Source organism: Phyllobates terribilis, unplaced genomic scaffold, assembly GCF_046119375.1.
Source record: "Phyllobates terribilis strain yellow unplaced genomic scaffold, ASM4611937v1 Scaffold_1__5_contigs__length_1240528914, whole genome shotgun sequence".
Classification (NCBI taxonomy): domain Eukaryota; kingdom Metazoa; phylum Chordata; class Amphibia; order Anura; family Dendrobatidae; genus Phyllobates; species Phyllobates terribilis.
Window position 1 is genome coordinate 833,178,495 of NW_027362761.1, and position 20,447 is coordinate 833,198,941.

Here is a 20,447-nt window from a genome sequence, read left to right on the forward strand (position 1 = left end):
CAGTATGTCATGACGTATAGCTTGGGGCAACGCAGTATGGACTTGGGGCATATCACGTTTGCGGAGTGGGAACAGATTAAGGACCTCTGCACCCTTCTGCACGGTTTTGAAATGGTTACTAAACTGGTTAGCACTGACGATGCCGTCATCAGCATCACTATTCCGGTCATATACATGCTGGAGCAAACTTTGAATAACCTGCGGCAGGAGGTGGTGGCCACAGAAGAAGAGGAAGATGCGGAAGGGATACCAATGTCTCAAATTTCCAGACTGTCGTCACACAGGCGGATTACACACAGTGGATTACAGCGATTGAGGGGGTTTGGTGATACCAGGCAAACTGTTAGTGAAGGTGCAAGAGCCGAAGAACTAATGGAGGAGGAAGAGGTGATGGGAGAGCTGCTGTCAGAGGATGATGAGGATAATCATCCCCTCTCGTTTGAACATGGTTGGCAGGAGGGGACGGAGGAAACAAGCATCAGTGTTATGCAGCCCACAATACAGCCTGGCTTTGGACCTCCTGGAAGAGCCCGACATATGAGTGCCTTCTTGATGCACTATCTGCAACATGATCCCCTTATAGTTAGGATTCAAAATAATGCTGATTACTTGGTTGCCACTCTGTTAGATCCACATTAAAAGAGTCAATTTTGTCAGATGCTTCCCGCCCTGGAAAGGGACCCACTTATGTTGGAGTATCGAAACAAGCTTTTAAGCAAACTTAATAGAGGTTTTCCCCAAGATAACAGTGAGGCACACAGTGTGCATTGCAGCTGTAGTCTTTCAACCTCTGGCACGTCAGTTCGTCAATGCCAAAACATTAGCAGCAGCAGCAGATTAAGTGGCAGAAGCAATTTCTGTGAGTCCTTTCACATTTTTTGCACTAGCTCGTGCACCAGCACAACAGAGTACAAGTATGACACGTGGTGAACAACTGGAGAGGATGTTGCAGGAGTATCTAGAGTTCAATATCAATACCATCAGGGAGGGTTTGGACTCTTTTACATTTTGGTCTTCAAAAATGGATGAATGGCCTGAGCTCGCCTCTCACGCCTTGGAGGTTTTATCATGCCCGGCAGTCAGCGTTCTCTCTGAACGTGTCTTCAGTGCTGCTGGTAGTGTCTTGATGGATAAACGCACCCGGCTGTCCCCTGAAAGTGTAGACTGCCTAACTTTCATCATGATGAACAAGTCATGGATCTCCAAGGACTTTTGCACCCCAATTGCAGACTGTACAGAGTAGTGTGATGTTGTCGTTTTGAGTGTGCTGCATTGATCTCTTGAAATTGCAGTCTGTGATATGGCTTCTGTGCCTGCTCTTGCTGCTGCTGCTGCAGGTTTTAGACCCTAATTTTGGGAAATGTGGAAAATTACGATTGCGTCTCCATCTATTGGATTGGCTGTAGTGGGACAGGTTTGGGTCTGCGTTAAACTACTTGTAGTCTGATGACATTGATGCCACTTCATCTCCTGGGTTGGCCGTACTGGAAGAGAGGTGTGGATCTTATTTACACTCTTTGTACAGTAGTGAAATTGATGTCACTTTGCTGGCGTCTGCCACTAATTTTTTTAAATGTGGGGAATCATGATTGGGTCTCCATCTATTGGGTTGGCTGTATTGGAACTGGTTTAGGCCTCCTTAGCAATACTTACACTCTAGTGAAATTGATGCCACTTCGGTGGTTTAGGCCCTCATTTAGGGCAATGTGAACACTCCTGGTTAGGTCTCCATCTCCTGGGTTGGCTTTAAAGGAACAGGTGTGGGTTTTATTTACACTATGTCTACTGTAGTGAAATTGATTAGACATTGCTAGTGTCTGCCACTAATTTTTTGAAATGTGGAAAATCATGATTGGGTCTCCATCTATTGGGTTGGCTGTAGAGGAACTGGTTTTGGCCTCCTTTGCAATACTTATACTCTAGTGAAATTGATGCCACTTCAGTGGTGTTTGTTAGGCTCTCATTTAGGGCAATGTGAACACTCATGGTTAAGTCTCCATTTCTTGGGTTGTCTGTTCTGGAAGAGATGTGGATCTCATTTACACTATTTCTACTGTTGTGAAATTGATTACACTTTGCTGACATCTGCCGCTAATTTTTGGAAATGTGGGGAATCCTGAATGGGTCTCCATCCATTGGGTTGACTGTAGTGGAAGAGGGTTTGGTCTCCATGCATTTCTATAGCTATACTGTAGTGAAATTGAGCATTTGGTGCAGATATTATTCTCCCCAAACGGGTACACAAACATGATAAACTCTAAATTGATTTTCAATAAACAACCATCAGCTGCCCCATCAAACACCTCTGCTGCTTCTTCCTCCTCCTCTGTTACCCTGCCAAGTTGTGTCACGCAGGTGTCAGACAGAACCAGCTGTATACCCGCTGCAGTTAAGCTGAGTGACAGCCCGCCAGCTGTAAGTGAAGTGGACATGCCTGCTGAGTTTGTTTCTCTGAGCACACCACACATTTCTCAATCCACCGTAATCTCCGCCTGCACCTCACTCATGGTCTATCGGTTTGTCTGTTTCACCGTACTCCGCCCTCTCTCAGCACTGCAGCCAGCCCTCAATCCCGCTGTTGTAGCCACGTAAAAGATTGTTTCATCCTACACATGACAAAGCTAAAAGGCTGAACTCCACCATCTCCAATCTGTTGCCCACGAAAATGGTGGTCTTAGACCCAATTTTTTTAATTGTAAACAGTTCCGATTGAGTCCGCATCTCCTGGGTTGACTGTAGTGGGACAGGTATGGGTCTGCGTTAAACTACTTGTAGTCTGATGACATTTATTCCACTTCGGTGGCATTGGGCCCTCACTTAGGGCAATGTGAGCACTCCTGGTTAGGTCTCCATCTCCTGGGTTGGATGTACTGGAAGAGGTGTGGGTCTTATTTACACTATTTCTACAGTAGTGAAATTGATGCCACTTTGCTGGCGTCTGCCACTAATTTTTTTAAATGTGGAGAATCCTGATTGGGTCTCCATTTATTGAGTTGGCTATAGTGGAACCTTCCTGTTCTGCAGTCTAAGTTGTGTAAGGTTGCGTACCAGTCCTTGCTGCACTCCTGATACAGACTCTGCCTGCTGCACTCCTGATACAGACTCTGCCTGCTGCACTCTGATACAGACTCTGCCTGCTGCACTCTGATACAGACTCTGCCTGCTGCACTCCTGATACAGACTCTGCCTGCTGCACTCCTGATACAGACTCAGCCTGCTGCACTCTGATGAAGTATATGAACAAGAGAAAATGGGTACATTTGAGAATAATATTAGAGGTACCTGTATATGTACAAATTATTAATAATACAGACTCTGCCTGTTGCACTCCTGATATAGACTCTGCCTGCTGCACTCTGATAGACTCTGCCTGCTGCACTCCTGATACAGACTCTGCCTGCTGCACTCCTGATACAGACTCTGCCTGCTGCACTCTGATACAGACTCTGCCTGCTGCACTCCTGATACAGACTCTGCCTGCTGCACTCTGATACAGACTCTGCCTGCTGCACTCCTGATACAGAATATGCCTGCTGCACTCTGATACAGACTCTGCCTGCTGTACCATCTAGTCTGTCATACTGGGTCCAGCTGCTGCGTGTCTGTTGGTCTGTCCTGGAGTGGCACCTGGCATTCATCAGGAGCCAAGTCTAACCTCACCATCAGTGGCTTTAGTGAGCAGTCCAGTGCTCGCTTAGTCACGTCCCTCCAGGCTCTTGGGGGTCCGTGGCACAGTGGTTCCACAAACCACGTCTGTGACCGTGCGCCGTCGCAGGCAGGGTCCGCTCTCCTGTTGTACCAGTCGGTGACCCCTTTTGACATGTAAAGTGCAACTGAATAAATGTCGCTGTAACAGTAATAATAATTATAGTACTTGTACCCTGGGTCAATTGATGGCACTTCCCTTGTGTCTACACCTAATTTGATGTGTTTTGGCAGCTTTTGGTCCCGTTTCTACGTGTTGTATATGCATTTTTTGGTCGTCCCCCCCATTGACTCCTGTGGGATTCGGAAATGTTCGACGAACATTCAGGGAATAAATTCGGCGAATATCAATTTGTTCGGTGAACTTTTACAAACCGAACATTGAAATGTTCGCTCAAGCCTAACCAGCACCCCATAGTGCTAACCACTGTGCCACCGTGCTACTTACAAGGTTTATAAATTAGGATTGTAATTCTTTTATGTTAGTTAATGAATGTGAAGATCAGAATTGGCTGACTTTGCAGTTGTGTTGTTTGCAAGTAATGCCTCAGTCACATATAGATATATTTACCTACATTTTTCTCATTGCTCAGATGCATTACTACAATATTTCAGCTGCTTCCTGTTTGCAGACCCTGAGTTTCTAGGACGTTGTTCTTTTAATAAATAATTAATATCTAAGTGTCTTCCTGTAGCCACGTAAATGTGGATCATAAATCATCAATGTTATACCTCTGAAGTGCTCTAAGTGTAAGTTGTATGTGGTGGTGTAACTTGAAGTTTGTGAACCCCAATGCAACCAACACAGGTCTTTAATAGTAATAGTCTTTTCATATGGGGCAAAGGGATTCCCTAGTCTCCAGGGTCTACGTGATTGAGACCCCTGTACGTATTATAGTTGATCCCCAGGGTATATATATATTATAAAGTGTATGTGTAGATGCAGTGTTGGACACAAACAGAAACAAATAGAATCTATGATTCTAATGGCCCCCTGTGCAAGAACAGTATATGGGCCCTTTGCAGTCTAATAGCCTATAATAATGCACAATTCCACCCGCTTTGGAGGCAGTAGTTGGCCCCCTTACCTGCCCAGGTTACACACATGGTATGTCCGCCCCAGTTTAGATCTAGCACTGAGTCTGCAGAAATGCGGCTATAGTCCCCAGCACATGTCAATAGCTGTCTAGGTTGTTTGATCGGAAAGATGTGCGTATGTTTCATTATCCTTGCTGGATTCCTCTCCGTGTCTGTTCAATAAAGCTGTGAGGGAAGGAGAAGGCCGGCCAGAAATTCAACGTAAGAGCTAAGGGAGGAGAGACGGAGACGAGAGGTTGATCTTGAGCTGCTTTGCTTATGAGGTGGCAGTGCTGGCTTCCCATAGTATATACACATCCACACACACAGAGTTGTTCCTAATCTCAGTGACTGAGCCCTCCCTACTGCTCCTCCTCCTCCTCTCTTCTTCCCCTTCACAATCAGCTGCCTGACAGGCTACCAATCCTTCCACTTCACAACTACTCTGTCTTTCCAGGCTGGGAGGACTTGGCATGGAGACCCTTGGAATGAGGATTTTTACTTGGATCAACTAGAACTGGCAAGACGCTGGAAAATACGCTTTACAGCATATCAGCGAAAAGAGCATTTAAAGGAGAACAGAGCGAGCCGAGCAAAATCTGCCATTCACAGTAAGGTATCTTGTCACCGCCAATGCAGATGTTGTCATAACCTCTTCTTCTCCTTTACTCAGTGTGTGACTTGTTGGAACAGATGGGGAGTTCTTGCCATGATGACCCTCATCCTGGTTCAGGTGTGCTTCAGCTGCATGCTCCAGGCCTGCGGGATACATGCGGGAATGTGTGGCAGGTGCCTACTTGGGGTGATGCAGGGGCACCAGCGCTGTGGATGAGGAGGGTCATTAGGCAGGTGGATGGTACTGGAGCTGTTGTCATTGGCATGATCTGCAGAGCCAGTAACCTGATCTTCCTGTGCTGCCATGTGCAGCGTGATCACAGCTGAGCGTGTTTGTGTCTGTACTGCAGCATGTGAGCATGAGAAGGCTGCAGAGATCCAGGAAAAACCGCAGTCCTTTTAAGCTAGGAATTGACCATGTGATGGGGTTGTGTTATAGTAAATATTGCTTGCTTCCCCATTTGATGGGCTCTAGCACGCTTTGCCAATCAGGGAATTATACTGAACAAATTGCTTTGTTCTGCTTGTTTAAGCCTTGTGTGGGATCTGATGGAAAAGTAACTCACACACTAGAGCTGTCAGCAGCCCCATCCTTAGGGTATCTGCTATAGTAATTGTGTGCCAGTCACCAAACCCCCCTAGTATAGAGACTTGGCCTTCCATATTCATAATACACATACGTTTCCCAAATCAGTGCTAAAGTATCGAAGGCAACAATCATGCCTACTCTACAAGTATTACTAGTTATGATGCATAGTAATAACTTCTATATTTAACAGCGCTCACTCCTACCTTACTCACTCATCATTACAAATGTTCAAACCCAATGTGTTTATTACAGCTCATCCCATTGACTAAAACCCATTGTCTGTAAGAACATGTCCACAGTATGTCATTCTGTACCAGAGCTGTCATTCTTTAGAAATGCAGACATTGTTGTGCAAGATGTATCCCTATAAATGTACAAACAGCCTGGGCAAACTTTTACATGTGCTCTACTTCGTCGATTACAGGGCTGGATCCAAAGCACAATGCCAACTTTCTCTTCATAAGACATGGATAATTTCTTAAAATGACAAAATGTATTAAAGTAGAACTAACTGAGGAACATTTATTAATCATTGTCTAAAATAAAGACAACATGAACTGAGAGGAGAGAGACATGACTTGTGCCAAAATTGTGACACGTCATTAAAAAATGTGACATTTTAGGACCTCACTTAGTCACTAAATTTTTTTGTGGACGCTTCCACGTAACATATCTGGTGCAGATTATGTACACTGGATTTAGTGAAACTTCATCCAAAATTGTAGTTCATTTTCTGATTAACATCTGCTACATTGTGGCAAATTTGCTATTTCTACCTTTCATACTGCAGGTTTATTGCATGACAAGTTTGTTTTAATTTAGCGTAATTTATGTGGTGCACATTTTTATATCAATTTGGCCCATAATAACCTTTGACTTAGTTGTCCCAATTTAGTCATTGAATTTCCAACTGTGTCTTTTCTGCCAAATATTAGCTCCAAATACTGTGAATTTTATTAAATGTGATGAAAAGTTAAACTCTTCAAAAAAACTTCAAAAAAGTTCAACAAGGCCTATTTTTATAGTGGAGAAAGAATAAGTTGTTAGTCAAAGAAATGCCATAAAAAAATGACATCTTTTGAAAAAAATAACTGCAGACAAAATAAATATCCTTCATAGAATTTATTGTAATACATTAAATATATGTCAGGAAGGTCTTGAAATCTTGTGATATCAAGCATATTCTACTTCTGTTGTGGTGATGATGATGTATATTCATATAACGGTATTTATTCTTTTACTATGTGGATATACTATATATGGGTCATAAAACTCAGAGGTGACATCTTATACACCTAGTAATTTTTAGTAGGGAAGTTTATTATTATTATTATTATTATTATTATTGTTATTAGTTTAAAGGCTTGTCCAGACTGATGATATTGATGATCTGTCCTTAAGATAGGTCACCAATCTCAGTTTGGTGCAAGTCTGACATTTAGCTCTCCTACCAATCAGCAGTTTCAGCTCCAGCGGAGGCCAGATGAAGAAAGTGAACAGAACTGGAACAGTATCTCATACCATTTTCAATTCAATAGGAGCAAAACTGCATTTTCTATCAGTGAATACTACACAGTGTTTTAGTTGTTACAACTGACCCAAACCGGAGCTGAAAACTGCTGACCTGTGGAGGTGCCAAGAGTCGGCTCCCATTGACCTGATATTGATGACCTATCCCAAGGATGGAATCATAAGTCCAGGAAGTCCCTTTAGTCTCAGATGCTTTCAAACCTCTGTTTTGTGAATAAAGTGGATCTTTCTGTCCACTACTCTTAATTTACACAAAGCACAGAGAAGATCTGAGCCCAAGGTGTCATGGTCTCATCCTCTTTGCCTTTGTGTGGGGACCCAAGAATGGCAAGAGGCTCATGTCATCCACGTGGATAGTTGAGTTCATATAAATAAGATGACATGTTCATGCTGGAACAGTCTTATTAAAGTCTCTGATGTGACCTGTTGAGGAGACCATGAGAAGATGATGCCTGAAATTCTTACTTACTCTGAATATCCATGTAAGAATGGCTATTTATTCTTTAAATTAAAATGATTATTTTATGACTCCAACTAGCGCAGAACTCATATAATGTTCATTTTAACATCAAGCACGAAAACCTTCATAAAGGAATATACAGCCATTCTTACGTGGAATTACATGGAATTTCAAAGTAAGTACAACATCCTCATCCGGATTAAACCCTTCTATTTAATAATGTATGCAGTTTGTATTGTGAAATCTGGTGAAAGATCCATTTGTGTGGTTTTTGAGCAATAACAATTTGTGGGCAGTCCAATGCAGAATAATAGCACATCTTTTTTGTGCTGCTTTGGAGGTGTAAGTGACCGCCTTATTGAATGGGCCCCTGTGCGGTGCACATGTTGCACCAATGGTATGTCCACCTCTGGCAGGCATTTGTTTTTATATATCATCATGGAGTTTCATTTACAAGATCAATTCTATCTGTGTAAAATAAACGGCTATCTGAACAGCCTAATTGAATAACATTCGTCCTAGTGCTGTCTTTGTCCTGTCTGTGTGAAGTCAGTTTGTTCCACGGCCAGCACTTGGAGTGAAAATAAGGTGGTGCTGATTTGATGCGTAACAGATTCCCTTTCCTATTATGTATGGGAATACTGCTGACGTTCCACCTTGAAGAACAAATGTATTGTTGTATTGTGTAATGTGAATTGTAACATGCGCTCATGGTGTTAATGTTGTGTGTTGCCTGACAGTAGGGACAGTTAGCGTTAAAGTTTAGGACTAGCCCAGAGGGGGAGGACCTAAGATGAAGGGACAGAGACAGTTTCCTGTCAGGGCATCTGTTGGGGCCCAGTGTGCATCTGGACTAGACCTAAGGTTTGTACAGTAAGCAGTGCTGCATGACGTGGGTGTCCTGAAGTGGGGAGAGACCAAAACGGTGGTTAGTGTGAACTGAAGTAAACAGAAGAGGAAAACCAATAGGAGGACAAAGTGATCAAATGGAGATGAGTCCTGGGAGAGGACTCCTAGGAGTACAGCCCAGAGTTTATAACTCCAAGATGTAATGGGCCAAGACAGGACAGAGTACATGAGACGAAGAGACTGCCCCGAGTGGGAGGTCCAGAGTGTCAGTAGTAGAGAAGTTAAGTACCTGCCATATTGGCAACACAGTTCCCTTGAGGGGAAAGAAGATGCGGGTTGAGACTAGGACCCTTGCTAACTGGACTGTAGTACTGAACTGGGTTGTGGTGAAGTAAAGTGAAACAAAGAAGATAGAGAATAAAAGAGGAATGAGAAAGGAATTGCAACTGTGTGTGAAAAATGCTCCGTATTGTGAAGGAAACATTCAAAAAGTTGTGTACCTGCTATCTACTGTATATAATCCCCACCAAGTTATCATTTAGTAAAAAGTTTATTTTTGACTGGTGGTCACCCTCATTGAACTGTCTAACATCTGGTCCTGGCCAACCAAAGTCATCGGTAACATGTAGCCTGCAAGGGCGTAGCACCCCCATATTTCAAGTTCGCACACTTAGCCTGGACCCCCAACTTTCATGTAACGTGCCGGGGCGTTAAGAGATGAGTACCTCGCCCATGGCTTCTGCCCCACGCCACATTACAATTATAATGATTTTTCCTGCAGATTACTTTCAGTCGGTACTAAATCAGCAGACTACCGGGAGAAATTCTAAATTCTAGTGTCACTTCTTTCTGCCTTGCTGTTTGCATATGTCGCTGCATGTTATATGCAGGTGGAGAAGTACTCAGTAGCCACAGGCTGTGATTCATGTCACTAACATGAAGAGAATTACACAAAAAACTGGTTGTAAGCTCGCTCCACTTTCCTGACAGCCTGTTATGAAACTTTATACTCACATAATATGCAGTCTGTAAATCTTCAACCAGAAGTGCTTCAGAGAGGAATTCTTCATAAAGAAAGGTGCGACAGGGCATGTGATCGAAGGAAACGCCTCTCTATATATGTTTACATGGGATTTAAAACACTTAAGTATGTATCAACTGGGACTATCCACCTCTGTATCGTCTGTCTGATAGTTCTGCTAGGTGATATGTGTTCCAGGACAAGTAGCGGTAATGTATATATAATATATACAAAGGGATTTTTTTATGATTTCTTAATCCCATAAATAGTCAACTAGTGCATGCAGGTGTAAGAGAATGTTACAGTCCGTAGGTCAAGAGGAAGGCATTTTTTAACCCACAGAAAACACTTGTTATGACCATTAAAAGAACATTCTGGTGATTTTTTTTTAAATTTCCCCATCTATAAGCAAATTGCAATATGTATGCAGAGAGTGTATTGCAGTATCGCATCACTGACCGCATGCCGTGATCTGCCGTCTTCGGCATCACTCTGGTCCACTCCAGTGTCCCGAGATCGCAAATGGAAGTTGCCAAATGGCACAGTGTCTTCTTTGTGGAGCAAAGGCCATGTTCTGAGTCTCATAGACTTACACACATGGTCAAAATTGTTGGTACCTCTCGTTTAATGAAAGAAAAACCCACAATGGTCACAGAAATAACTTGAATCTGACAAAAATAATAATCAATTAAAAATCTATGAAAATTAACAAATAAAAGTCAGACATTGCTTTTCAACCCTGTTTCCACAGAATTTAAAAAAAATTAAACTCATGAAATAGGCCTGGACAGAAATGATGGTACCCCTGAAAATAATGTGACAATAGGGACCTGTTCAATCAAGTTGTGTCCACTAATTAGCATCACAGGTGTCTACAATCTTGTAGGCAATGTCTGACTTTCATTTGTTCATTTTTATAGATTTTTAATTTATTATTGCTTTTGTCATATTCAAGTTATTTCTGTGACAATTGTGGGTTTTTCTTTCATTAAACGAGGGGTACAAACAATTTTGACCACGTGTGTACATTGAGAAAATATAAGAAGTCACTCCCTATAGCAGAAACTATGTGATTCGGCAGGGCACAAATGCGCTAACATGACACCAGATTGAACAGGAATGGCACTGTAAATGGCAGAAGATGGTGATCAGTATGTATTGCAATACACTCTTTGCATACACAATACAATTTGCTAATAGATTGGAAGAACAAAAAAATCAGTAGAGTGCTCCTTTAAACAACAATGTTGTCTCGTTTTGTGGATACAAGATTGGGTTTAAAAAGACAGATGTCTGCCTGCAATGAGTAGAATTTGAGATATAACAAGTCAACTAATACTTGTTTAACCCCTTCACGACCTTTGACGTACCCATACGTCATCATTGGGAAGGAGTTTCCGACCTTTGACATATGGGTATGTCACGGCGATCATGGGGGCACAGAAGATGTGCCTGAGCGATTGCCGCCGGAAACTCAGCTTACATTAAAGCTGAGATTTGGCTGTCATTACCAGGAGCAGTGTTTGCACCGTCCCGGGCAATTTAAACTCCTAAATGCTGTGATTGATATTGATCGTAGCATTTAGAAGGCTGGGAGAGGGAGAGTGCTTCCTCTCCTGTCCGACTGGCATCCCTACAACATCATCGTGAAGGCCCAATCATTACCATGGTAATCCGAGGTTGTCAGGTCAATATCCTGGTCACCCACCTACGGCAAGCCTGTTAGACCATGCTGAGGTGTGCCAAAACTACATTTAGCATCCAAATGTTTGGCATTTCTGTAGCAATGAGAGCCCACGTAATTTACAGGTTCATGTCTCCAGAAGGACGAGCCAGGCACAATGTATGCGCACTACTATGGATGGGCACTACAATGTGCGTGGCACTGCAATGTATGGGCACTACAATGGCAGAGTCGCAATTTTCACTCAGCAACATCCACTACTGCTTGTTTCTGGAAAACAGCCATGGAGTCAAAATTGTCACTACGCCTGTAGGTAAATTACCAGAGAGTTGTAGTTTCCAAAACGGGGTTACTTGAGGGGCAATTTGCTCTTCTGGCACTTTGGCGCACTGTATATGCAGTCTGAAAACTATTCTACGATAATTTATTCTCCAAGAGTTAAATGGCACTCCTTCCCTCCCGAGTCTCACCTTGTGGCTAAGCAGTACTGTAGAGCAACATATGGGGTATTGCTACATTAAGCAGAAATTGTATGACACACTTTGGTGACATTTTTACCCATTTCCGCATGTGAAAATGTAAAATCTGGGGCTAAAGCAAAATTTTTGTGGTGAAAATGTAATATTTTTTTCTTCACTGCCCAATGGCAGAAAATTCCGTGATACACTTGTGCTTGCAATACGATCACTTCAGTCTTAGATGAATTCATTGAGCAGTGTAATTTGTAGAATGGGTTCATTCAATGGGGAGCTCGGCTGTTCTAGCACCTGAGAGGCTCTTCCAGTGGGGCATGGCAGCCGCAAACCTTAACAGCCAAATCTGCACTACAATATAGCACTACTTCCCTTCTGAGCTTTCCATTGTGCCTGAAAAGTATTTCCCAATTACATGTAGGGTATTGACGCTCTCAGGAGAAATTGCACAAAAAACTGTGAGGTCTATTTTTTCTTATAAGCCTTTTAAAAATTAAAAACTTGAGGCTAAAACAACATTTTAGTGGTAAAAATGAAATTATTCTTTCTGCACCGCCCAATGGTATAAAATTCTGTGGGGTACATGTGGTGTCAGTATGCTCACTGCACCCTTAGATAAATTAATTGAGAGGTGTTGTTTGTAAAATGAGGTCACTTATGGGGGGTATCAGTTTATGGAAGAAACAAGCACTGGCACCGTTGCACCTGCACAATCTCTGATTCAGCAGAACAAACACCTCTCCCTTGTGAACCATTATTACAGAAAAACCAACATTTCGATTCTGTCATTGAAACCTATAGGACCCTGCGCCCGTGTGTGCAGAATCCACCAAGCTTCTCTTTGAAGCAAGAGTCTATGCAGATCTCCTCCTTGCGCTGTTAAGGACACCTGTTCTAGACCAGCAAAATGCAACACATGTGGATCTCTAGCATGGGAATCCCACAAGTGTTGAATCAATCTCTGTGCACCCTTTTTAGTTTGGATCGATTTGAAATGTTCGCGGAATCTAATGAACATGGGACGAATAGTTTTTCCCACATAAAAAAAGCCACATGGGCAAAAAATTATGTAGGCTACAAACTTAGCGCAACAAGAAATGAAATCTCGTACCTTATGGCAGATATCACCTATTTTAAGAACCTTATCTGTAAGGTGAAACTGACAAAAAATTACATTGGCCACACCTGTAATTCCCTTTTAATATATTTCTCTGTAACCAATTTTTAGAGGAACCTTTTAGTCTGTTATGAACTAAAATATCTTTCAAATTACTGCTCCATCTACATGAGATTAAAGGGCCTGTAAGTTCTGTTAAGGTATCATCCTGTTCTAAAATGTGCTAGGTTTTATGGATAGCTGATCTTATTTGCTTATCCATGGCACTGAACTTGAAATTAAATATACATTTTTTCTCTCTTGTTCTGTTTCTATTGTGTCCTCCCCGCAAAAATATTTAGTTTGTTGTACCACTTCATTGAGAACAGAGTCTGGGTAGCCTCTTGTCACAAATCTTTTTTTCAAGTCCTCTGCTTGTGAATTAAACTGATTTTCATTAGAGTTTATTGGTCTGAAATTAAGAAATTGGCTATATGGTAAAGAATTTTTAATATAGGGAGTGAAGCAGGGAGTTTATGGAAGAAGGCTTACTAAAGACTTATGGGGGGATCCTACTGTTCTGGCACCTCACTGTCTTTGCCAATGTGACATTGCACCCTCAAACCATTCGAGCAAAATCTGTACTCCAATTTGGGGCTTCTTCTCTTCGTTTGCTGATAAACCTTTAGCCCTTCTAACTTCCTAATAAAAAAAAAATTATGTTTCAAAATTTATACTGATGTGAAGTAGACATGGGGTAAAAGTTATTTATTATCTATTTTGTGTGGTATAACTGTCTGGTTTAAGGGCATAAAAAATTTAAGTTTGAAAATTGCAAAGTTTTCAAACTTTTTGTAAATTTTTTGATATTTTCAGAAATATATACAAATCATATGAACTTAAATTTACCACTAATATAAAGCATAACATATCACAAGAAAACAATCTCAGAATCACAGGGATATGTTGAAGCGTTCGAGAGTTGAGAACTGAAAAAATTGGCCTGGTCAGGAAGGTGAAAACAGACTGGGGGGAGGAGAAGGGGTTAAAGGTGTTGTTCAATACTTTTAAAAACTTTCTCAATGAGCCTGAGGTACTTCAAAAAAAAAAACCCCAAACCCCAAAAAATGTAGTCATCTACTGTTGCTCTGCTGTCCTGGTGTCTTACAGTGTACCCCGCTGGTGCCTGGCCTCCTCTTCTGGTGTGCGCCATCATATGAGAGCTACATTCAATTAGTGGCCACTGATCGGCTGCAGACTTAACTTTCTAGCTGAGCAGAAAAAACTGTGTTTCTTCCAATTTTGACAGAATGTCAAGACTGTAGTTGATCAGGGGCCTCTGAACGGCTGCAGCCATCATGTGTGTTATGCACACGCCCGGACTGACTGGCGTGTGCGGGTGTTGTGGTTCCACTGGACCATGGACCGGAGAGTGCCTGGAGGGGCGTGACTAAGTATCTGGCCGATCCGACCAAGGTGGCACGACGGCATACGACGCCAGTGCACCAGGGAGAAACCGGGCAGAGGGACCAGGTGCTACTCCAGGTCAAACTCCGGACACGGGGGTTGACCCACACTGGGATTACTGGAACAGGCAGGTTAGGCTGGCACAGACTGGTGGATGTAAGCAAACACGGCAGGTATGCAGATGGGTGGATACAGGCGAGTATGCAGGCAGGGAGGTACTGGCCGAAAGGACAGGCTGGAGCACAGAAAGGTTAAGACCCAGTACAGACTGGGTCACAGAACCGCAGATGCGGTAGACAACCACAGCAGAGAGGGAACGCCCGAAGCGGTGGGCAAGAACAGAGCAGGACGGGGCTGTAGGAGCAGCGAGCACAAGCAGGGCAGGACAGGACTGCCGGAGCAGCGGGCAGAAGCAGGGCAGGACAGGACTGCCGGAGCAGCGGGCAGAAGCAGGGCAGAACAGAACTGCCGGAGCAGCGGGCAGAAGCAGGGCAGGACAGGACTGCCGGAGCAGCGGGCAGAAGCAGGGCAGGACAGGACTGCCGGAGCAGCGGGCAGAAGCAGGGCAGGACAGGACTGCCGGAGCAGCGGGCAGAAGCAGGGCAGGACAGGACTGCCGGAGCAGCGGGCAGAAGCAGGGCAGGACAGGACTGCCGGAGCAGTGAGCAAAAGGGTCAGAGCGGAGCAAGGCTGCCGGAGCAGTGAGCAAAAGGGTCAGAGCGGAGCAAGGCTGCCGGAGCAGTGAGCAAGGAGTCAGAGCAGGACGTACAGGGCTCTGTTCACACGGAACAGACAGGAAGGGAAAGGCAGAGCCAGATACCCACAGGGTATTTGCAGTGAAGTAGCAAGTGGACCACAAACTCACAAACGGGAGTACAGAGACAACAAGCAGGAGTTAGGTACGAGTACAGACTCTGCAGAAAAAGGAAAGGAACGGACATAGAGGCAAAACAGGTAAAGGATAGGAGAGAGTTCAGACTGGAACTGAGTGTACGGAAGAGACCGACACTGCAGCGGGATACAGGAGCGGGTCTGGGAATACGGCCCCCAGAGAGGCGGGACGAACAGGCAAGGAGCGTGTTCAGACAGGACAGACAAGATACAGGAACGGATCTAGGTAATCGGCCCCTAGAAGGCGGGAGGAACAGGCTCGGAGCGTGTTCAGACAGGCCTGGAAATACAACCTCCAGGAAAGGCAGCAGGCAAGAGTACACAGACAGGACTCAGTTCAGACACGGAAACTGATACCGCAAGGCAGGAGACATAGACAGGACTCAGTTCAGACACGGGAACTGATACTGCAAGACAGGAGAAATAGACAGGACTCAGTTCAGACAGGAACAGATACCGCAAGGCAGGGACACAAACAGGACTCTGTTCAGACGGGAACAGATACCGCAAGGCAGAGACACAAACAGGACTCTGTTCAGACGAGAACAGATACCGCAAGGTACAGACAGGCAGATCTAGGAATACGGCCCCTAGAAGGCGAAAGAACAGGCAAGAAGCGTGTTCACAAGAACAGACCACAGTTCAGACACAGAACTGGAAAACAGGCAGGAAAACAGGATAGGACCTGGCATGTCAGAGACAAAAAGCCAACTGACAGGACACAATGCTCAGGCGCCATCTTGAGGAAGAAGGTGGTATAAATACCCAAAGATGGACAGCAATAGGCTGAAGGTGCAACAGGGGCGTGTCCGCAGCAGGTACAAGAAACAGGAAGTTCAGCGGGCGTCGCCCTATGCAGCCAAAATAGACAAACAGACAGCAAGGAGGGAAGCCAGAGAGACATTCTGGACTGGAGATCAAGTGCGCGCTCTTGCACAGTGGGAGATGGACCACCATGCAAGGACGCCGCCAGGTATGTTACAGTACCCTCCCCTTACGCCCCCTCTTCTTCAGGCCTGCCAGAATCTTCCGCAGGGAATTCGAGGACCAGTCGTTCACTTCAAGGAGATCACTTCCACTGTCCACAGGAAAAATTGATCTCATCTGGTTAGCTAGGATGCTACCTCCTATCCAGCCATCCTTAGCAACAGACGAAACGGGTGGAGTACCAGGAACAGCACACAAGGAAGTCTCTCTCCACATATTTTCAGGTGGCACCCCAGAGGGTACAGGAGACAACTGGAAGTCCTTCACCGGGTTGGAGGGGGACAGAGACTTGGGGGTAATCTCTGCTTCGAGGTACATCTTGTCAAGCTCACAGGAAGAAATAGACGGGTTATCAGGTACATAATGAGGAAAAGTCACTGTCTCTTTGTTATCTGGTGGTACCCCGGAGAATTCAGGAAACAACTGGAGGTCCTCCGCCGGGTCAGAAGAGTGCAGAGGCTCAGAGAAAACATCTGCTTCAGAGTACACTAGGTCGGACTCACTGGAGGAAGCAGGCGAGGTATCGGGTACCGAGTATAGGAAAGCCTCTGTCCATTCACCACCAGGTGGCACCCCGAAGGGTTCTGGAGACAACTGGAGGTCCTCCGCCTGGTCAGAGGGGTGTAGAGACTCAAGGGTAACCTCTGCTTCAGAGTACACAAGGTCGGACTCACTGGACGAAGCAAGCGAGGTATCAGATCTAGGATATAGGAAAGTCTCTGTCCATTCACCACCAGGTGGCACCCCGAAGGGTTCTGGAGACAACTGGAGGTCCTCCGCCTGGTCGGAGGGGTGTAGAGACTCGGGAGTAACCTCTGCTTCGGAGTACACTAGGTTGGACTCACTGGACGAAGCGAGCGAGGTATCAGGTACAGAGTAAAGGAGAGTCTCTGTCCTTTCGCTACCAGGTAGCACCCCGAAGGGTTCTGGAGACAACTGGAGGTCCTCCGCCTGGTCGGAGGGGTGTAGAGACTCGGAAGTAACCTCTGCTTCGGAGTACACTAGGTTGGACTCACTGGACGAAGCGAGCGAGGTATCAGGTACAGAGTATAGGAGAGTCTCTGTCCTTTCGCTACCAGGTAGCACCCCGAAGGGTTCTGGAGACAACTGGAGGTCCTCCGCCTGGTCGGAGGGGTGTAGAGACTCGGGGGTAACTACCACTTTGGGGTACCGATTGTCAGGCTCACAGGACGAAGCGGACAGAGTATCGAGTACCGAGTGTAGAGAAGTCTCTCTCCATTTGTCATCGAGTGGTATCCCGGAGGATTCAGGAGGCAACAGGGGGTCCTCCGCCAGGTAGTAGAGGTGCACAGACTCAGAGGTAACCACAGCTTTGGAGCATCCTTGGACATGCACACCGGTTAAAGTGGGTGAAGCATCTGATGCCGGGTGCAGGAAGTTCTCCTGTGTGGAGTCTGGATGGGCAGAAGTCTCTTCGGGCAGGAGAACCGGAGCACTACCCACGCACATTACCCGTTGGGGCTTCTCCGGGATACAGGGAGATGAAGCTTCAGTAGGGACTTCAAGGTTGGGGTCAGGAGGTCTCAGGGAGGACAGACCCTGGCGTGACGGCTTGCCTCTACGTCTAGCACGTCTGGACTGCCTCTTGAGGTTGGGAGAAGTATTCCGGAAAGCGTAGTCACCCTGTGAGGATTCTGGGTGGGCAGTAGTCTCATTGGGCTGGAGGACTATTGCGCTACCCACACACATTACCCATCGGGGCTGCTCCGGGATATTGGGAGGTGAAGCTTCAGCAGGAGCCTCCGGGTTAGGATCATCGAAGACCATTAGAAAGGCCACCAGGAAGGCCATTAGGTCCAGGAGGATCGGATCCTGTGTTTCATATAGGGGGTTGATCCATTCCAAGGTATCACCCGCCAGGTAAGACATAATGAATGCCACCTTAACCCGATCGGTGGGAAAACATAGAGGGTAGAACTTGAAGTGTAGCATGCATTGCTCCACAAATGCACGACTTTGTCTTGGATCCCCATAGTAACGTGGCGGATCCGCAGGAACGAGAGCAGATAGATCAATCTGGACGGGTGCGTAATTCGCCTGGAACTCAGCTGAGAAAAAAATAAATAAATTTTATTTATTTATTTATTTATTTCTAATGCATGTATTCACTGGAAAACTTCTCAGAGAGCGAAGGCCGTGGGGCTCAACGGGAACCATGGCCTGAGCATGCTGTTATGCACACGCCCGGACTGACTGGCGTGTGCGGGTGTTGTGGTTCCACTGGACCATGGACCGGAGAGTGCCTGGAGGGGCGTGACTAAGTATCTGGCCGATCCGACCAAGGTGGCACGACGGCATACGACGCCAGTGCACCAGGGAGAAACCGGGCAGAGGGACCAGGTGCTACTCCAGGTCAAACTCCGGACACGGGGGTTGACCCACACTGGGATTACTGGAACAGGCAGGTTAGGCTGGCACAGACTGGTGGATGTAAGCAAACACGGCAGGTATGCAGATGGGTGGATACAGGCGAGTATGCAGGCAGGGAGGTACTGGCCGAAAGGACAGGCTGGAGCACAGAAAGGTTAAGACCCAGTACAGACTGGGTCACAGAACCGCAGATGCGGTAGACAACCACAGCAGAGAGGGAACGCCCGAAGCGGTGGGCAAGAACAGAGCAGGACGGGGCTGCAGGAGCAGCGAGCACAAGCAGGGCAGGACAGGACTGCCGGAGCAGCGGGCAGAAGCAGGGCAGGACAGGACTGCCGGAGCAGCGGGCAGAAGCAGGGCAGGACAGGACTGCCGGAGCAGCGGGCAGAAGCAGGGCAGGACAGGACTGCCGGAGCAGCGGGCAGAAGCAGGGCAGGACAGGACTGCCGGAGCAGCGGGCAGAAGCAGGGCAGGACAGGACTGCCGGAGCAGCGGGCAGAAGCAGGGCAGGACAGGACTGCCGGAGCAGCGGGCAGAAGCAGGGCAGGACAGGACTGCCGGAGCAGCGGGCAGAAGCAGGGCAGGACAGGACTGCCGGAGCAGTGAGCAAAAGGGTCAGAGCGGAGCAAGGCTGCCGGAGCAGTGAGCAAAAGGGTCAGAGCGGAGCAAGGCTGCCGGAGCAGTGAGCAAGGAGTCAGAGCAGGACGGACAGGGCTCTGTTCACACGGAACAGACAGGAAGGGAAAGGCAGAGCCAGATACCCACAGGGTATTTGCAGTGAAGTAGCAAGTGGACCACAAACTCACAAACGGGAGTACAGAGACAACAAGCAGGAGTTAGGTACGAGTACAGACTCTGCAGAAAAAGGAAAGGAACGGACATAGAGGCAAAACAGGTAAAGGATAGGAGAGAGTTCAGACTGGAACTGAGTGTACGGAAGAGACCGACACTGCAGCGGGATACAGGAGCGGGTCTGGGAATACGGCCCCCAGAGAGGCGGGACGAACAGGCAAGGAGCGTGTTCAGACAGGACAGACAAGATACAGGAACGGATCTAGGTAATCGGCCCCTAGAAGGCGGGAGGAACAGGCTCGGAGCGTGTTCAGACAGGCCTGGAAATACAGCCTCCATGAAAGGCAGCAGGCAAGAGTACACAGACAGGACTCAGTTCAGACACGGGAACTGATACCGCAAGGCAGGAGAGATAGACAGGACTCAGTTCAGACACGGGAACTGATACTGCAAGACAGGAGAAATAGACAGGACTCAGTTCAGACAGGAACAGATACCGCAAGGCAGGGACACAAACAGGACTCTGTTCAGACGGGAACAGATACCGCAAGGCAGAGACACAAACAGGACTCTGTTCAGACGGGAACAGATACCGCAAGGTACAGACAGGCAGATCTAGGAATACGGCCCCTAGAAGGCGAAAGAACAGGCAAGAAGCGTGTTCACAACAACAGACCACAGTTCAGACACAGAACTGGAAAACAGGCAGGAAAACAGGATAGGACCTGGCATGTCAGAGACAAAAAGCCAACTGACAGGACACAATGCTCAGGCGCCATCTTGAGGAAGAAGGTGGTATAAATACCCAAAGATGGACAGC

General features: G+C 46.2%; 1 protein-coding gene across 3 annotated transcripts in view; it reads left to right on the forward strand.

Annotated features, from left to right (window-relative positions):
* The first annotated feature begins 5,057 nt into the window (after positions 1–5,057).
* Positions 5,058–20,447, forward strand: part of CCSER1 (coiled-coil serine rich protein 1) — a 1,466,148-nt gene continuing 1,450,758 nt past the window's right edge. For 2 of the 3 annotated variants that reach the window (XM_073638131.1, XM_073638147.1), the window contains exon 1: positions 5,058–5,398. The gene's annotated coding sequence lies outside the window, so the exon portion shown is untranslated. The remainder of the gene's footprint in view (positions 5,399–20,447) is intronic. The other variant, XM_073638138.1, reaches the window with a different exon arrangement.